Consider the following 16,258-nt stretch of genomic DNA (forward strand, 5'->3'; position numbering starts at 1 on the left):
CTTCTCCATCAGAACCCCTCCCAATGCTAGATTTTGCACATACCAGGGGGTCCATGAGCCAGCCCTACTCAGTTCACCTCCTGTCCTAGCAGGAACAGTGGCTTTTCCTGACTGGCCTTCAACCTAAACTGGTTCTTGTTGTTGGAAGTTTCAGCCCAACCATGGCTTGTCCATACCCACATATGGCTCACGCATGGCTCAGTCGGGGTTGAGACCTAGCCAAGTCTGTCCCACATCTACCCTGGTCCTCCAGGACACCAGAGGGTGTTGGGGTCTGGCCCGGCTCGGTGCATCCAGTCGCAGTCCACACTTGTGCCAAGGGAGACTACAACTGTTTCCTGATCAGAACGCAGCCCGCATTACACCCTACGCGCCCCATGGTAGGAACCTCAACCCAGCTAGGGTGTCCCCTTAGCTCCTCAACCGGGCCTGTTTCCAGCCATAGATCACGTGCATGCCAGTGGTTGCTCTAACCCAGCTTGGCTTAGCCCCTCACTTGTCCCAGCCTCTGCCTTAGACACTGTGGCTTAGTGTCCCCGACCCACACAGACCAGTAGGTGCAAGAGCCTAGTTCAGCATGACCTGTTCTCCATCCTGGTTTCTAGTTTCGCTTGTGGGCTAAGGATTGCTCAGTCCTGCCCAGTACATCCCGTTCCATTACCAATCCACACATTAGTCAGCTGTTGGAGCTATTTTGCCCAGCTTGTCCAATCCCCAGGTCTGGACCACATGTTCACCAGTGGGAGCTATGACTTGCCAGGGGAGTTTCCCAAATTCCTCCACTTGATCCACTCCCAGGCCCAGTTCTCATACATGTCATTGGGTTTTAGGCCAGTGCCCAGCGCAGTCTGACCTTCCATTTGGCCTTATATGAGCTGGTGAATGTTGCAGCCCAGCCCACCCCACACCCTATTCAGGATGCACATTTGGGTGCTGCTGCCTTGACCGTCCAGACTGTTGGGGGTTCCTTTACCTGTGATTGATGGCAAGCTCCTTGGTCACACTGAGTTAGTCCATCACCACCCCAACTTTTGAGCTAACCAGTGGGGCTAGAATTTCCACGGGGTTTGGCCCACACATTCCTCATATGGTTCTTGAGTGCTAGTTAATGTCATGGCCCTGCCTAATGTGACCCGTCTGCTGATCCATCATCATGTTAGATAATAGGATATCCTGCTGGACAAGCCCCAAGCCTTAGATTTTGCATGAACTGGTGTTCAGTGCTCAGCATTGTTAAATGATTACAAGTTCTTCAAAGGAAGAGTCACTGTCATTGGGAACCTTTAGGATTGATTCACATCCCAGAAGCACAGTGGGTTCAACCTGAAGCCACCTAAGCAGCGATTCAAAGAAGTAAAACCCCAGAACTCCCTGGCCTGGTGGCCAGCAGGCTGGCATACTGGCCGCCCGGGGAAAGCTCACCATGTGCACGCGGTGACTGGTGTCTGGGATCCGGGCATGAGATGTCCCGTCCTGAGACCCATCCATAGCCAGCAGGCTGCAGGAAGTTTAAACCCCCAAACCCAAGGTCGCACCCCTCCCCAATCCCATCCACCACTCAATGAGGGTGGTGGGTGGGTCCCAGGCCTGCACTGTCATGGAGACCTCCCCCCTCAGTCAGTGTACTCACCCCAAAGGGAGCAGCCCCCAGAGCTCGGGCAGGCCCGGAGATAGCTCAACACGTGCACAGGGTGGCTGGCATCTTTTTTTCTTTTTTTTTTTTTTTAATGTTTTAAATTTTTAAAACCTGGGAGCAGATACAGGATACCTATTGTTATGTTCCCGCGAGATCTTCCCGCAAGATTGGGCTCCACAGAGCCAAAGAACTCAGATTCTTACTGTCTGTGTTATTGCGACCATGACAATATGTATTCCCAATTCCTAACTTCATTCACGGTGAAAATCCAAAGCAGAGTGTAACTATGGTGCACAAGTGAGAACAGGATTCATGTGACAATGAGAGTGTACATTCAGGTATGAGGGAGGGTGACCCCACAAGGAGAAGCACCTGCTGTGAGAGGACCAGAGATGCCTGGGAAGAAAATGCACAAAAACAAGGTCTAGAGGGTAAGAGGTCAACCCCTGAGTGTAACTGTGTCTTCCGTGGCATGAGGGGGGTGTTCCCTAATCAGATATACAAACACAGTAAAGTTCGGTTAGGAATTAGTGTACGCGAGATTTTCTGGGAGTTTTAGGTCACCCTGTTGTGGAATTTAACTTTCACGTGTTCATTATGGTATCTTCTTCCCAACTCTTCCCCCATTAGGTGTTTAGATTATTTCCATTTTAAAAAATCACTAAATGTTCTACATTGTGGCAACTTCATTGGGATAAAGTCCTAAATACAAAACTTGTAGGTCTAATATAGGCATAACCTTAAAGGTACTTTGTACTGTAGTTAATATTTTATTGTTCCTTTTAACATTGTCTAAAGCTAAGACTATATTAGATCAAGAAACCTATGGTAACATTAATCTATAACTTCTCTGGTGACAACCATGGAACCCTTTAAGATCAGATGAAAGTGTATACAGATGAGCATGAGAATAGCCTGTGTGTGCTTCATTTGTGGAAAATTAAAGTCAAGTTTAACCTGTGGTGGTGAGAAAACACAGAGCTGTAGCTTTAACAATATCCATTTCCTTACCAAAGTTTTGTGTCGTTTCATTAAACTGTCACCTTTGGATCAATGAACTTGATCAGATAAAGGACAAGAACAACTCCTCTGCACTCCACTCAACGTCTCAATGTTTGCTAGACTTCAAGTTGCTCCGGGGAAATCTATTGCCCTGGAAAGATCCTCCACTCTCTAGTTTCTACCTGAAGTGCTCTTTATTCCAGAACAGAAGAAAGCTGACATCCTTTCAAAGAGAAAAGAAGGGGAAAAAAAGAAAAGAAACAAACCAAACACTCGGTAAGTATTTCCTAGTGTCTTCTTCCTAGGTACTTACATTTCAGTAACTCCATCCCAACCGGCATCAAATTCCATAGACTCGCAAAAGGATAATGACTGAGTCTTCTGAATCCATTGTAGGTGATTACTGGTGCAACAAAGTATTTCACTGAAAAATATAAAAATGCTGTTTTCTAGAGAATTTCTAAAAATTAATTACATGCTTTCTCTTGAATTAAAAGAAAATACTGTATTATATGCATGACTACCTGACCAATGCTACCTGACCAATTCATGGCACACAGCAAGTTTGGGGTACAAAATGATTAGATGTACTGTCCAAACATCTTTTCAGGCGCGTGAAAATCATATTCTGACAGATGAGCTGGAATTTTGTATAGCTATCTAAGTGTACTTTTATGAAACTGCCGCTTTTTCAATGTTTGACATTGATCTTTCTTCTTGATTAAAAGTGTTGTATAGGGGCTAGTATTGTACTATGTCAGGTTAAGCTTCCACCTCTGACACCACCACCCAATATGGGCACTGATTTGATTTCTGGCTGCTCCAATTCCAATTCAGCTTCTTGCTAGTGAAAGCTGCAGAGGATGGTTCAAATCTTTTAGCCCCTGTACTTGCATGGTAGTCCCTGAAGAAGCCCAGGATTCAGGATTTCTGGCTCAGCCCTGGTTGTTATGACTATCTGGGGGAGTAAACTAGTGTATAGAGAATTCTCACTGTCTCCCTCTCTTAAATTATCTCTCTCTCTCCTTCTTCTAACTCTTCCTTTCAAATAAGGAAAAAATTTTAAGTGTCCTGTGATATAAATGAGCTTAATAGTGAGAGATACAGATTATCCCAGGGTCTGTCTTCAGAGGAGTCCTCTTGCATCTTCAGTGTGCGTGGCAGCACTCGAGTCATTTGCTTCCTCCAAGTTGGGTCAGAAGCAGAGATGCTGGTATGACATCAGGCTCTCCGATAGAGAGTGTAATGTCTTCACTCTGCACAACAATGCCCAGCTCAAGTTTCTGCTATTGCTGTGCACGCCTACATGCTGTCAGTGCTCCAGCTCTTGGGTCACTCTTTGTGTGACAAGGTTGTAAATGTTGTGATAGTTCTAAGACACACAGAAAATGCAGCGACAGAAAAAAAAAAATCAAGATGTGCTTAGAAAATCTGTAATGTACACAGGAAGATTTTATATATAATTATTTGCTTGCAGTTGGGCCATGTAGAAGCTTTAGGTGGTGAGTAGAAAAGAAAGACACTCTATCAAGGCCTGAATGGAGAATGAAGAGATAAGGAAAGCAACTTGTGGACAGAATCCAGGGCTGCCCTTTGACCATCAAGGAAAAGATTAGCCATTTAATAAATGCCTCACTGCCTGCAAGGTGATTTGGAGCTGTTAGACAGTGTGTTCCATTCTTTGTTTACTTTAGAAAATCTGATTCAATGGTGTGTATATGTGAGATATTTAACATTACATGCTTTTCATAAAGAATACAAGAGAGGTGGGCAGTAATTAAGATGCCTAATGAATGCTTGAATTCCATGTGGGAATATTTGGTTATATTTCCAGCTCCTCCAATTCAAATCCAACTTCCTGCTGATGTGCATGGTAGACGTAGCAGATGATGGTTTATTTACTTGGGTCCTTGTCATCCATGTGGGAGAATCGAATTGAGTACTGGTTTTCAGGCTTTGGTCTGGCTCAGCTCTGGCTGTTGTGGATATTTTAGGAGTGAACCCTTCCCTTTCCTATAACCTCATGTCCCCCAGATTCCAGCTTGGAGAATCCATCAGCAATAACTGGGTAGGTGGGTAGCAGAATGCCTTGGAAGAGGGAAAGAGCAGTTTGTACATTCTTGTTTGGTGAAACCCCATATGAAGCAGGTATGGACTGGAAGTGGGGATAAAATTTTCACTTGGAATCAGGATTGGAACTGAACTGACTGTGCCAGTGGCCAGCCTAAGGAGTTATTAAAGGATTAGAAAGACAGCTCTGAAATGACACTTAAGGGGAAAGTCATGAGAGAGAACAATTACTGTATTCTGGTGTATCCTAACAAGTTCAGTCCATTCAGTATAAGCTAGATCCGATGCACAAGTTGTTATTATTTCTGGTTTTGTTTTGCTGTATGTTAGAGACAGACTGAGCTCTTGCTACTACTGCTACTATCTGCTACTACTCTAGTCTCCAAGTACTGGTAACTGCCCCTGGCTAGGGCCTAAATCAAGAGCTGGGAACTTGGTGTAAGTCTTCCTTCTGGGTGTCAAGGCTTAAACTTCCACTTCTGCCTCTCAGGGACCACGCCAGCAGAGAACTAGATCAAGGATGAGGAGCCGGTACCCCAGGTCAACTATAACCATAAACTGGCACCTCACTATAAAAGGGTGCACAGGTTTGAATAGGAAAGTGCAAGACAAGACTAGGAAAGGTAGGAGACACAAATGGAGGCTCACTGTGTACTCGGGCATGGTTGATCTTGAACTTAGCAGAGGGTTTCTCCTGAAACTCTAGAAGAGTTATGTTGTATTGTGCTCAAAGGCCAGATTTCCCCCTGCTCTTTCAAAAGACTTGAAGAGATAAGGGCTATAATTTTCTGCTCTGTTGGGCAAGTTAAGCCATGACTCATACTGGAAAGGGAGATGTTATAGAAGGGGGTGGAAGAAAAGTAAAGACACAACAAAGTTGCTTATACAAATAAGGAGCAAACTAGCAGATACAGAGTAACACTATAGGATAATCATTGTGGCTACTTACAGTTGCATCCTTAGCACTGTTCATATTTGCTATTTCTAGAAACATGTATATAAATTCAAAATACACAGAAAGATGAATCTTATTGAATGTAACTGTAAGGCTGGCCTAAGTGTCTGAAACTGGCAAGAGTTCCTCTTCTATGACACAAATGCTAACGTAAATGGTGTTTGTCCACTTCTACTTCAATGCCCTCTTTGCTTCTTGTCTATTTTTAAGCCAAGTAAACTTTTAAAATAATGATTTGCTAGCAGAGTAGCAGCAGAAACTTGTGGACTGTAATGTGCAAATAAGGGGGAAGAAAGCATCACAGACAAATTGTTTCAACATATAATCACATTTCACAGAATTTTAAAATACTAATGTAGGTGATAGAATGACAAATTTCTCAACAATAATTGCTAGCCAAATAAAGCAGCAAAAACTTACACTATTTTAAAATCTCACACAAACAGAATCCTAAAAGTACATAGTATAAAATTTTACATGCAAAATATTTTATTATGGTAAAAATTAATAATTTTGTGTTTGCAGAAAGTAAATCAGGAGAGATATGTAGCAAATGTTAACAAAGCTTCTCAGTCATGAGTTTTGTACACATCTATTTACTTGCTTGCTTTAGTTATACTCAATTTTTTTTTCTTTTCAGAAAATGTTATTTGGGAAGCAGAGAGATACAGAGAGAAAGACAGCGGATGTTCCCATCCGCTGATTCTCCAGATGATTGTAAGAACTGCCACTAGACTGGGACTCACGCTGGAAGCCAGGAACTCAGTCCAAGCTTCCCACCTCTGTGGCAGAAGCTCATTATTGGAGCCATCACCTCTGCTTCCCACAGTCTGCATTAGAAGGAAGCTGGTGGCAGAACCCAGAACTGGAAAGCAAACCCAGGTAATCCAAAATGAAATTTAGTTAGCTTAACAACGTTTTCACCCACAGGTCAGACATCTGCATTTTCTGTTTCTTTTCTTCGATTAACTTGCAGTACTCTTGCAATGACAGGGATTTTAGTATGTATTGGAGAATAGAGATTATAGCAGAAGACAAATGAGCATTTATTATCTGCCAAAAATTGTTGAAGCACTTCCCATACATTTTAAATAAAACACATGTGAATAAATGGCTGATTTAATATATGAACCCTATTAGGGTTCTTTTAAAAAGAACCTGGGTGGCCCTGGGTGCTTTTTAAAAATTTATTTATTTTTATTGGAAACGCAGATTTACAAAGAGGAGGAGAGACAAAGAGGAAGATCTTTCATCCACTAGTTCACTCCTCAAGTGTCCATAAAAGCCAAAGCTGAGCTGATCCAAAGCTGGGAGTCAAGAGCTTCTTCCGGGTCTCCCATGCGGGTGCAGGATGCCAAGACTTTGGGCCATCCTCGACAGCTTTTCCAGGCCATAAGCAGGGAGCTGAATGGAAAGTGGAGCAGCCAGGATATGAACAGGCACCTGATTTGGGATCCTGATGCTTGCAAAGCAAGGATTTGACCACTGAGCCATTGCACTGGGGCCCTAGATGGGTGTTTTTGTAATGCCCATTTTACAGATGAAAATGCTAAGAAAAGGAAAGATTCCAGAAATATTTATAAAGCGAACAAAATTGCCAAATGATTCACTTAATATCAAAAAATAAATTACATGGTGCTCACCAAATTATTGATGCATTTTTTTAAAAAATCTTTTATAGAAAGTGTTGTTTTTGCCTAGTATTCTGTTTCGCCATTTTGTTTTCCTCCAGCAACTCATCTGGAACCAGGATACCTGGAAGAGACAAGGGGCATGTCAAATGATTAAGTGAGTTTCAGGGAGAAGATACTGTTGCAGATGATCTTATATAACAATGAGATTGGCAGTTTATTATAAGGGGTCCAAGAAGGACAGACATATTCCAAACAGGAAACAGAAGCCATGGGTGAGATGACAACTCAGGGCAATAAAAAACAGTTGACTTGGCTGCAGTTTAGATTCTAAGGAACCATGAAACCAGAAATAGGATTGCTGACATGAGCAAGGGTGAACTGTTAGATTTCATTCCTGTGTCCAGACACTAACAGCCCAAATCCACACAGAAGTGGGTGGATGTCCCTCTAGGGTGAGGCAGAGCTGGTGTGGGATAGCACCTCCAAAAAGTGCCCAAGCTCCAGGTCCAAGTGACAAGTGTTGCTCAGTACTTAGTTGTCATAGGAAGTACAAATACCAAGTGGCCTTTTACCTGTCTTAAGAGAAGCCAAAATGTTCTAAAGATCTAACTGTGTTAGTTGAAGAAACTCATCTGTGAGACTAGGCATCAAGCTGCTGCATTTATGCAAGAGAACCCTGAAGGCTTGGACTTATTCATTAGCTCAGGGCTAGGTCCATATAGCAGGCTCTGTAGATAATGCTAATAGAACTCAAAGGAAACTATGTGCTGGGGACTAATGGACTATTGGGTAACCATTTCCAGAAATTCTTCTGGTGCTGGGATGTGCTACTGGCAGTCATCACTCATGTTTGCTGATGGAGGGAGGCGGCGAGGGAAGGAGTCAGGGAGAGAGGGGAGGAGGGAGGAAGGGAGGCTGGTTTCAGGAGTCCAGTGAGTCACTGGATCTGTCGAGTTGGAACTCCTTGGACTCCAACATTAGAACCAGGATATGTGAGTCACAAATGTGGAACCAGAGACAGTCTTTTAGGAGGAACTTCTGCCCACTCCTGGCAGTAAAGGGTGAGACAACATTCAGGAATTTTTTTTTTTTTACTTTGTTATTTATTTGTTTTGCCATCAAGAATTTTTATTATTGGCCCTGCTCTCTTTTTGATTCACACACAGAGAACAAATTTCATGTATTTCATATATACAATTCTCAGAACATAATAATATTTTCCTCCCTCATTCCTTACTCCCTTTCCTGTTCCCTCCAATCCCCTCATTTCCTTCCTGGAAATTCTTTGTTTTTAATTATTTGTCCCATCAGGACATTCTTAGGTACTTGTTAGACAAATCGCAGAACTGCAAATCAGCGCTTCTGTGCAGCAAGTGCCGCTGAGTCCTTTCCCTTCCTAAATTAATCTAACTTGCACTTTTTAAAATATTTATTTTTACTGTAAAGCCACATATACAGAGAGGAGGAGAGACAAAGAGGAAGATCTTCCATCCACTGGTTCATTCCTTAAGTAGCCTCCTTGGCCGGAGCTGAGCCGATCCAAAGCCAGGAGATTCTTCCGGATCCCCCATGCGAATGCAGGGTCCCAAGGCTTTGGGCCGTCCTCGACAGCTTTCTCAGGCCACAAGCAGGAAGCTGGATGAGATGTGGAGCAGCCGGGACATCAACTGGCATTCATACGGGATCCTGGTGCATGCTCAAGGCAAGGATTTAGCCACAGACTCATTGCACTGCGTCCACTAGCACCCTGCTCCCTTTTTTGGACACAATTCTTATATATTTATTTGAGAAGCAGCTCCTAACAGCAGCTTATTCCCCATGTGTCCACAGAGCTGGGCTGTGAGCAAAGCCAGGGGATAGGAACTCAGAATCCAGGCCTTCCAGAAGTGGGACAGGAAATCAGTGACTTCAGCTGTCATCCCTGCGCCCCAGATTCTCATATTAGCAGCAAGCTGGAGGCAGGAATCAGAGGTAGGATTCAAATCTAGGCACTGGGTGTGGGAGGCAGGCGTCATAACTAGTAGGTTAAATACATTTTCTTCACCAGCCTTTTTAACTTAGCTTTCATGGTGGGCGGAATGGTGGTATCTCATTGTTATTGTGTTGCCCTGACTATTGACTGTCTTCCACATGCTTGTCATCCACCTGCACTATCTTCTTTTGTGAAATGCCCATTCAGATATTTTTCCCAGATTTGTTTGTGATTTTAGTCTTCTTGTTAAGTTGTAAGGAGTGCACATTAACATTGCGTAGTTTAGGGCCTGGCATGATAGTGTAGCGGCTAAAGTCCTCGCCTTGAACACCTGGGATCCCCTATAGGTGCCAGTTCTAATCCCGGCCACCCTGCTTCCCATCCAGCTCCCTGCTTGTGGCCTGGGAAAGCAGTCGAGGACGGCCCAAAGCCTTGAGACCCTGCACCTGCATGGGAAACCCAGAAGAAGCTCCAGGCTCCTAGCTTCAGATTAGCTCAGCTCTGGCCGTTACAGCCATTTGGGGAGCGAATCATTGGATGGAAGATCTTCCTCTCTGTTTCTTCTCCTCTCTGTGTATCTGCCTTTCCAATAAAAAGAAATAAATCTTTTTTAAAAAGTGTAGTTAAAAAAACTTGATGAGATATAAACCACAAACTATACAATTCATCATTTAATAGTAAACAATCAGGATCAGCATATTTGCAGAGTTGTGCAACTGTCACCATAATTAACTTTAGAGCATTCTCTTCACCTTGAAAAGAAGCCTTCCGCTGTTTAGTCATCAACCAGCTTGCTTCCACTTCCGTCCCCCTCTATGGCAGGCAACCACTAATCCATTTTTCATTTGACCTTTCTAGACATTTCCTATTAAATGGGATGGGCTTTTATACCGGCTTTACACTCAACATAAAGTTTTGAAACCCTATTCATCTTGCAGCTTGCATTAGTGCTTCACTGTAAAATTATAGAATAAAATTCCATTGTACATACTTAGTGTAATTATCCATTTATCAGTTACTTTTTGATTATTGTGAGCAATGCTCCTACAAACGCTAATGTGCAAGCCCCTACATGCAAATAAGTTTCATTTTTCTTGACAGTAAAAGGAGTGAAATTTCTGAGTCACAGAACAACTCTATGTTGAACATCTTAAGGAATAACCAGATCGTTTTTCAAAGCGGCCACACTATTTGCATCCCCACTGGCTCTGTGCGAGGGTTCAGAGTTCCCCACATCCTCACCAACACTGGTTACTTATTTGTTTCTTTTTATTGTCCTCATCCCAGTGGGTAAGAGGAGTTACCCTATCCTGGTTCTAAAGTGACTTTTGAAGAAATGTCTTATGTGGAAAAAGTCCACAGTGTAGATCCTGTTTTTAATGGATTGAGCTTTATATTTTGTACTGAAGAAAAACAAAGCAAAACAAAAACAAAAACATAAAATTCAGGTTCGCTAACAGGTTTTCCTTATGAGTGAGGATCTGTCTCCTCAACTCTGCAAGTTTTAAAATATTAGCTCTGAAATTCCTGCATGTGGTCCTTTTTGAATTAATTGTTTTTTGAGATATGAAATGAAGGTCTAGGTTTGCAGTTTTTCATGTATCGATCCAATTGTTACAAAGAATATCCTCTGAGGGTGGGTGATTATAGTGCTTTGTTGAAAATGAATCAGGTGCCTATTTCTATACTCTGATCATTAAGGACTGTGAACCCAGGACTTATTTTGCTCCAACCCAGAATCTCCAACACAGATTCACAAATCTAGTGCCTCGTAGGTGATAAGGTTTCTTTAGTGACTGCTTGTAATCTGAAATAATGCTTCTTTGGGGGTTTTTCCTTAAGGAAAATGCTCCTTTCCTGGGTGTAGGGAAGTTTCCTCACTTGCAAGGTGTTGCACACACTCACTGGAGACCTGAGAGGGTTCTGCTCTCAGACTGTCCAGCTTTGTCCACACCAGCGTTCCGCCCTGCAGCAGGACCACCTTAGCCCTCCTGAACTGTGTCTTCACTGAGAGCAAATGCTGAGCTTCTCTTGGCTCACCGCTCCCTAAACTCCAGCCTGGGAGTCTCTCAGAGGATTACCCAGGACATTTCAGGGCTCATTTCCTTTGTTTTCCTTTTCTCGGAGATGTTGCTCCCACACTGTCTTTTGTCCGGTGTCTAATCTCATTGTTTTACACTTCCTGTTTCTAGTTGTTTAAAGCCCGAGAGTAAATTCAGCCATTCTTACCTCATTCAGGCTGGAGTCAAAATGGCTAGCACTCTTTCATTTTACTCTCTAATGTACAATCTGGCCTCTTACATAAAGTAATCTCACACCACCACCATCACTGCCACCTCCACGACCACTGCCACCACTAGTTGCCTTTTGTATTCCATAAAGCTTCCTCTATCTAGTAAAAGTATGGGTCACTCACCAGCCATTGCAGGTTATAATCGCCCAAGCCAGAAAGGGGGGAAAAATCTTATCTGGGCCCAGTGTGGTAGCCTAGTAGCTAAAGTCCTCGCCTTGCAAGCAGGGATCCCGTATGGGTGCTGGGTCTAATCCGGCAGCCCCTCTTTCCATCCAGCTCCCTGCCTGTGGCCTGGGAAAGCAACTGAGGACAGCCCAAAGCCTGGGGACCCTGCACCCACGTGGGAGACCTAGAAGAGACTCTGGGCTCTTGGTTTCGGATCGGTGCAGCTTCGCCATTATGGCTGCTAGGGGTGTGAATCAACAGATGGAGGGCCTTCCTCTCTGTCTCTCCTCCTCTCTGAATATCTGACTTTCCAATAAAAAAACAAATATTTTTAAAAATCGTATATGAGCATAGAAATGTCTTGGTTGCATTTTCATTTGCTCATTCATTCTGCGATGACAACTTGGATTTAGTTTGCCAGGGCTGAACTTTGATCTGCATCCTTTTCTGCTTTTGTGATTTAGGGCAATCTATTTAACCTTCCCAAGCCTCAGTTTTCACACCTATGGAATGGAGATGTGGAGCTTTGTTTGAGGATTGAGTGAGGAATGGGAAGGGCTTAGCACAACATCTGGAGCACAGAAATGTTGCTAAATCAGTCCTCCTTTCACTCATGCTATCATTGCAACTTCCATGGGTGATCACTTCCTCTTTCCTAAGTTGTTGTCATTTGTGTGTGTGTGCTTGATGTCAAGGATAGCACTCTCCAATGTTCTCCAAGTGTCTTCTCAGCCTTTATTCCTCTGAATCTACATACATTCTTTGCTGTCTGTACTTATCCACTGATATCATCTAGCCTCAGTTTTAAATATTGTTTCTGAATCAGTCGTTCCCAAATTACATATCTAGCCTGACCCTTGACTTGCAGTACTAGACCCATAAATCTCAGCATCCACACAACATCACCAAGTGGAGGCTCTACTTCCCTTTGCCCTTTCCAAACTCTCTTCTTGACCTGCTGTGCTCTGGGTTGGAAGGCACAGGCATTTGCTCCTTGTAAGAGAATTTCTTTGGTTCCTCTGTCAGCACTTTAGGCTGCACTTGGTGCACAGGAAGCACGGATGGGAGACTGAAGGGCAGAGGGAGGGTGAAGCCACAGCTGCTCTAGTTTCCCGTTTTGGCCTTGAGCAGTGTCTTCAGCAGAGGCTGCTGCTCAAGCTCTAGTCTCTGCTGGTTCTTTTTCTCCCACTGCTGCACCAGCCCTTTTTCCCATGGTTGTCAGTCATCTCTGCTTGGCTGCCCAGCCTTTATAACCATATCCTCTGTTTGGCATGGGTAGAATGATCTCTGCTTCCTGGTGTAGCCTGAGCTCATTGAATTCTTGAATGGGCATCTCAACACGCCTGGTACACACTCTGGCTTTCCCTCTCCTGCTGTTTCTCCTGCGACTTTCTCCACTTCAAGCCATGCAATCCCATCTCACTCAACAAGTGAGGGCTGTCCTTGACACTGCTTTTCCTCTCCTACCTCTGTCCAACACAACAGCAAATCCAGTTGGCTTCACTTCATGAGTCTAGAGTTGCCTGTTTTTCCCCACCTCCACTGCTCTCACTGTCTGGTCCAATCCATGATTTATTCTCACCTGGATTATTGCTGTTATCTTCCAATCCTCTGGTCTCCACAGATAAGCCAAGCAGCCCAGTGTCCTCTCTAAACTCTACACCAGTTTATGCCATCCTTCTACTGAAAATGCTCCACTTGCTTGTTAGCTGGGCCAGAAGACAAGACAAAGTCTTGACAACCAGGCCCCAATGCACCTGCCGCCACAAGGATTCCCTGTTGCACCCATCTCCACCATGTGCATTCTGTTTCAGCCCCACAGGCCTGTGACTCTTGACAGAATGCCCAAGCAACAGTCCTCCTTCTGCCTCGTTCCTCCCTCCACCTTCCCTTCCATGCTTTTCTTGCAGTGGTCACAAGATCCTTGATCATCTCCTTCCCCTCTGGATCAGACATCACTCCTCTGTCAGAATCCTTTTTGGATCACCACATAAAAGGGTCCTTCAAAACATTTGTGGGAAAATGGAACAAGCCATGCACTTAGCTGTCAAAAAATTTAAAGTCCATGCACAGTTTCTTCATATACTCACCAACTTTTTGGAGACTCTCATTTGTAGCAGTATCCTACTGCATTGTCCTCGTCACCCTGGTTAATTGCGTTCACAGCATTTAGTGCCAACTCATGTATTACATAGTTGTTCGTATGCAGGATGTCTCTTTCCGTTGCAAGATATTAGGAAAATCAAGATTTTTTTTAGGGCTGCAGTAGCCAGTCTCTTAAAAATACCTTGCATTTGGTTAAGTGCTCATTAAAATGTTTGTAGAGTAAAACGATTAATACAGAATCCTGCGTGTTGGATATTGTTTTCTTTCATCCACTTTTGAACACGGGCTAGCATTAAATCTAAGATGTGCAGCCAAGTTTGCTTTGTGTCGGGCGTCACGCTAAGTTTTACAGGGAGTACATAATCTATTTTCATTAACAGCCCTCGAATTCTCTATACAAGGCACAGAAGGCGCCGGCCCAGCAAGGGCCTGGAGCTGGGTGCAACCAGTAAGGAAAAACCAGCGCGTGCGAGCTGCTGATAGCCTTGGGGATTCCGCCCAGAGTAAGGCCTATACTGCCCAAACCCCCTGGGCCCTTCCAAGGCGCATGCTCCGCCCGCGCAGGATTCCCGGGCTAGCTGGACCGCGGTAGTGCCCCGAGAATGCGGGGCGGAGACTCGGCCGCACTTCCCGTGCTCGGCGGCTCTGGTTGGCGGCGCTAATGGCCTCTGTGCGGTGGCGGATGCCCGCCCACTCACCGGAGCCGCCTGGTCTGCGGCAAACTCCTCCTAGCCCCGCAGCTCCGCCAGCCCTCAGTGAGACTTGGGGAGGTGGCCCCGGACGGCGGTCCCAGGTAAGTGCGGGCCCGGCGCGTGGGGCGTGGGGCGTGGGGCGTGGGGCGTGGGGCCGGCCTGCAGCCCTGGGGCCCTAAGGAAACCCCGCAGCCCGCCCCAAGCGCAGCCCTCGCGCCCTGCGGTTATATGCTTGGATCCTGGCGCGTAGTGTCTGGTGTCTGTGGGTGCTTTACCTGCGGCTGGAGGTGCCTGGCAGGCAGTCTGGAAAGGTCCGGGCGCGCCGGAGCTGTCCGTTCTTTCCTGAGCGCGCGCTCTGGTTCCAGGGGAGTTGGGCAGAGTCCCCTGCCCTCGGGGACAGCCGCGGCGACTTGCTCCCAGCTCCCGTTTCTTGCGTCTCCGCCTCGCTTCCCGTTACCTCCTACAGAGTCTGCCTTGCAGACATGGGTCTTGATTCAATACCATCGATTCTGCAGCCTGGCGCTTTACCTTCAGAACTTAGTGTGAGTGAAAGGGACGTTACCAGCGCTGCTGGCGGTTCCCGGCGCGGAGCCGTAATGGTTCTTGTTGATATTATCCCTAGAAAGCTAAAGGAGAAACTGCACTTTTCTTTTGCCCCCGAATTGTTGGGCCGCCTCGTCACCCTGTTCTTCCTCCCCTCTCCCCACCAGTATCTGTGTTGGGTATCTGCCAAGTTTTGGCAGACAGAATCAGACACAGGCTCTACCTTGGCTTTGGAGTGAATGAGCGCAAACACTGCAAAGGTCCAGGACAGAAACAACAGGAATCCAAGTTCAAGGGGTTTTTCCCTCCTTTGAATGACTCACACCATATTTTGACTAAGTGGCAGAGGAACGAACATCATGCTATCTGACAAGTTCACTGAGTAGCACTAACGGTAGAGTAGTTTCAGCTGTTACTTGGGCTGGATAACCGTAGAATAGAGGCTATGGAAAGACAGCAACAGTTACTAACCCCTGCTTTCTCCCTTTTAAGTACTTCTTATTCTCTAGTGATAACGGACTTGGGAGGGGAAAGGGATATGGAGTTGCAGTAACAGGTACCCTGGAGAATTATCAATTTATCAATCAGCGCCATGGGCTTGCTTTGCCAGTGAAAACTCAACCCGATGTTTGGTCATGTCTTAGAATTTAGAGGAAATAACCGGGAAAATAACTTCAGGAGAAATTTCACCAACAGAAGCTAATCAGTTCACTTCGCAATTTCCTGAGAATTCTCAAGCTTCTTAAGAATTGTGGAATATTTAGTTGAAGCACAAGTCTTGGCGGAGAAAACCAAGCCCAGCAATAGAGAGGGTCTGTTGCTGTAAGGTGGCTGGATGTATTTCAGCTGTACGTGTTTTCTGAGTTCTGGCATGTGCAGAAGTGAACCTGTGTGTCACACCCTAACAACCCTCGGGCATTGTCATCTTTCTCCCTTTCTTCTCCTCTCTCCAGGCAACACGGCCCTACTTTCTTTCAATATAGATCAAGTTACACTGTGTAGAGCTTTCTATAAATAGGTTCATACATTTTTACTTTTCTGCTTTCAGTCAGCCTAATTATTTTGAGTTGTATCTGTATGGTTGAGTAGTATGTATGTACCATAATTTGTTTATTCATTCTTCCTTTTGGAGCAATCTAGATTTCTCCAGTTTTTGGCTGTAGACATAAATAAGGGACTTTAGGAAGTTT

This window comes from Ochotona curzoniae, unplaced genomic scaffold, assembly GCF_017591425.1.
Source record: "Ochotona curzoniae isolate NIBS_2020 unplaced genomic scaffold, NIBS_Ocur_1.0 contig_2692, whole genome shotgun sequence".
NCBI lineage: Eukaryota > Metazoa > Chordata > Mammalia > Lagomorpha > Ochotonidae > Ochotona > Ochotona curzoniae.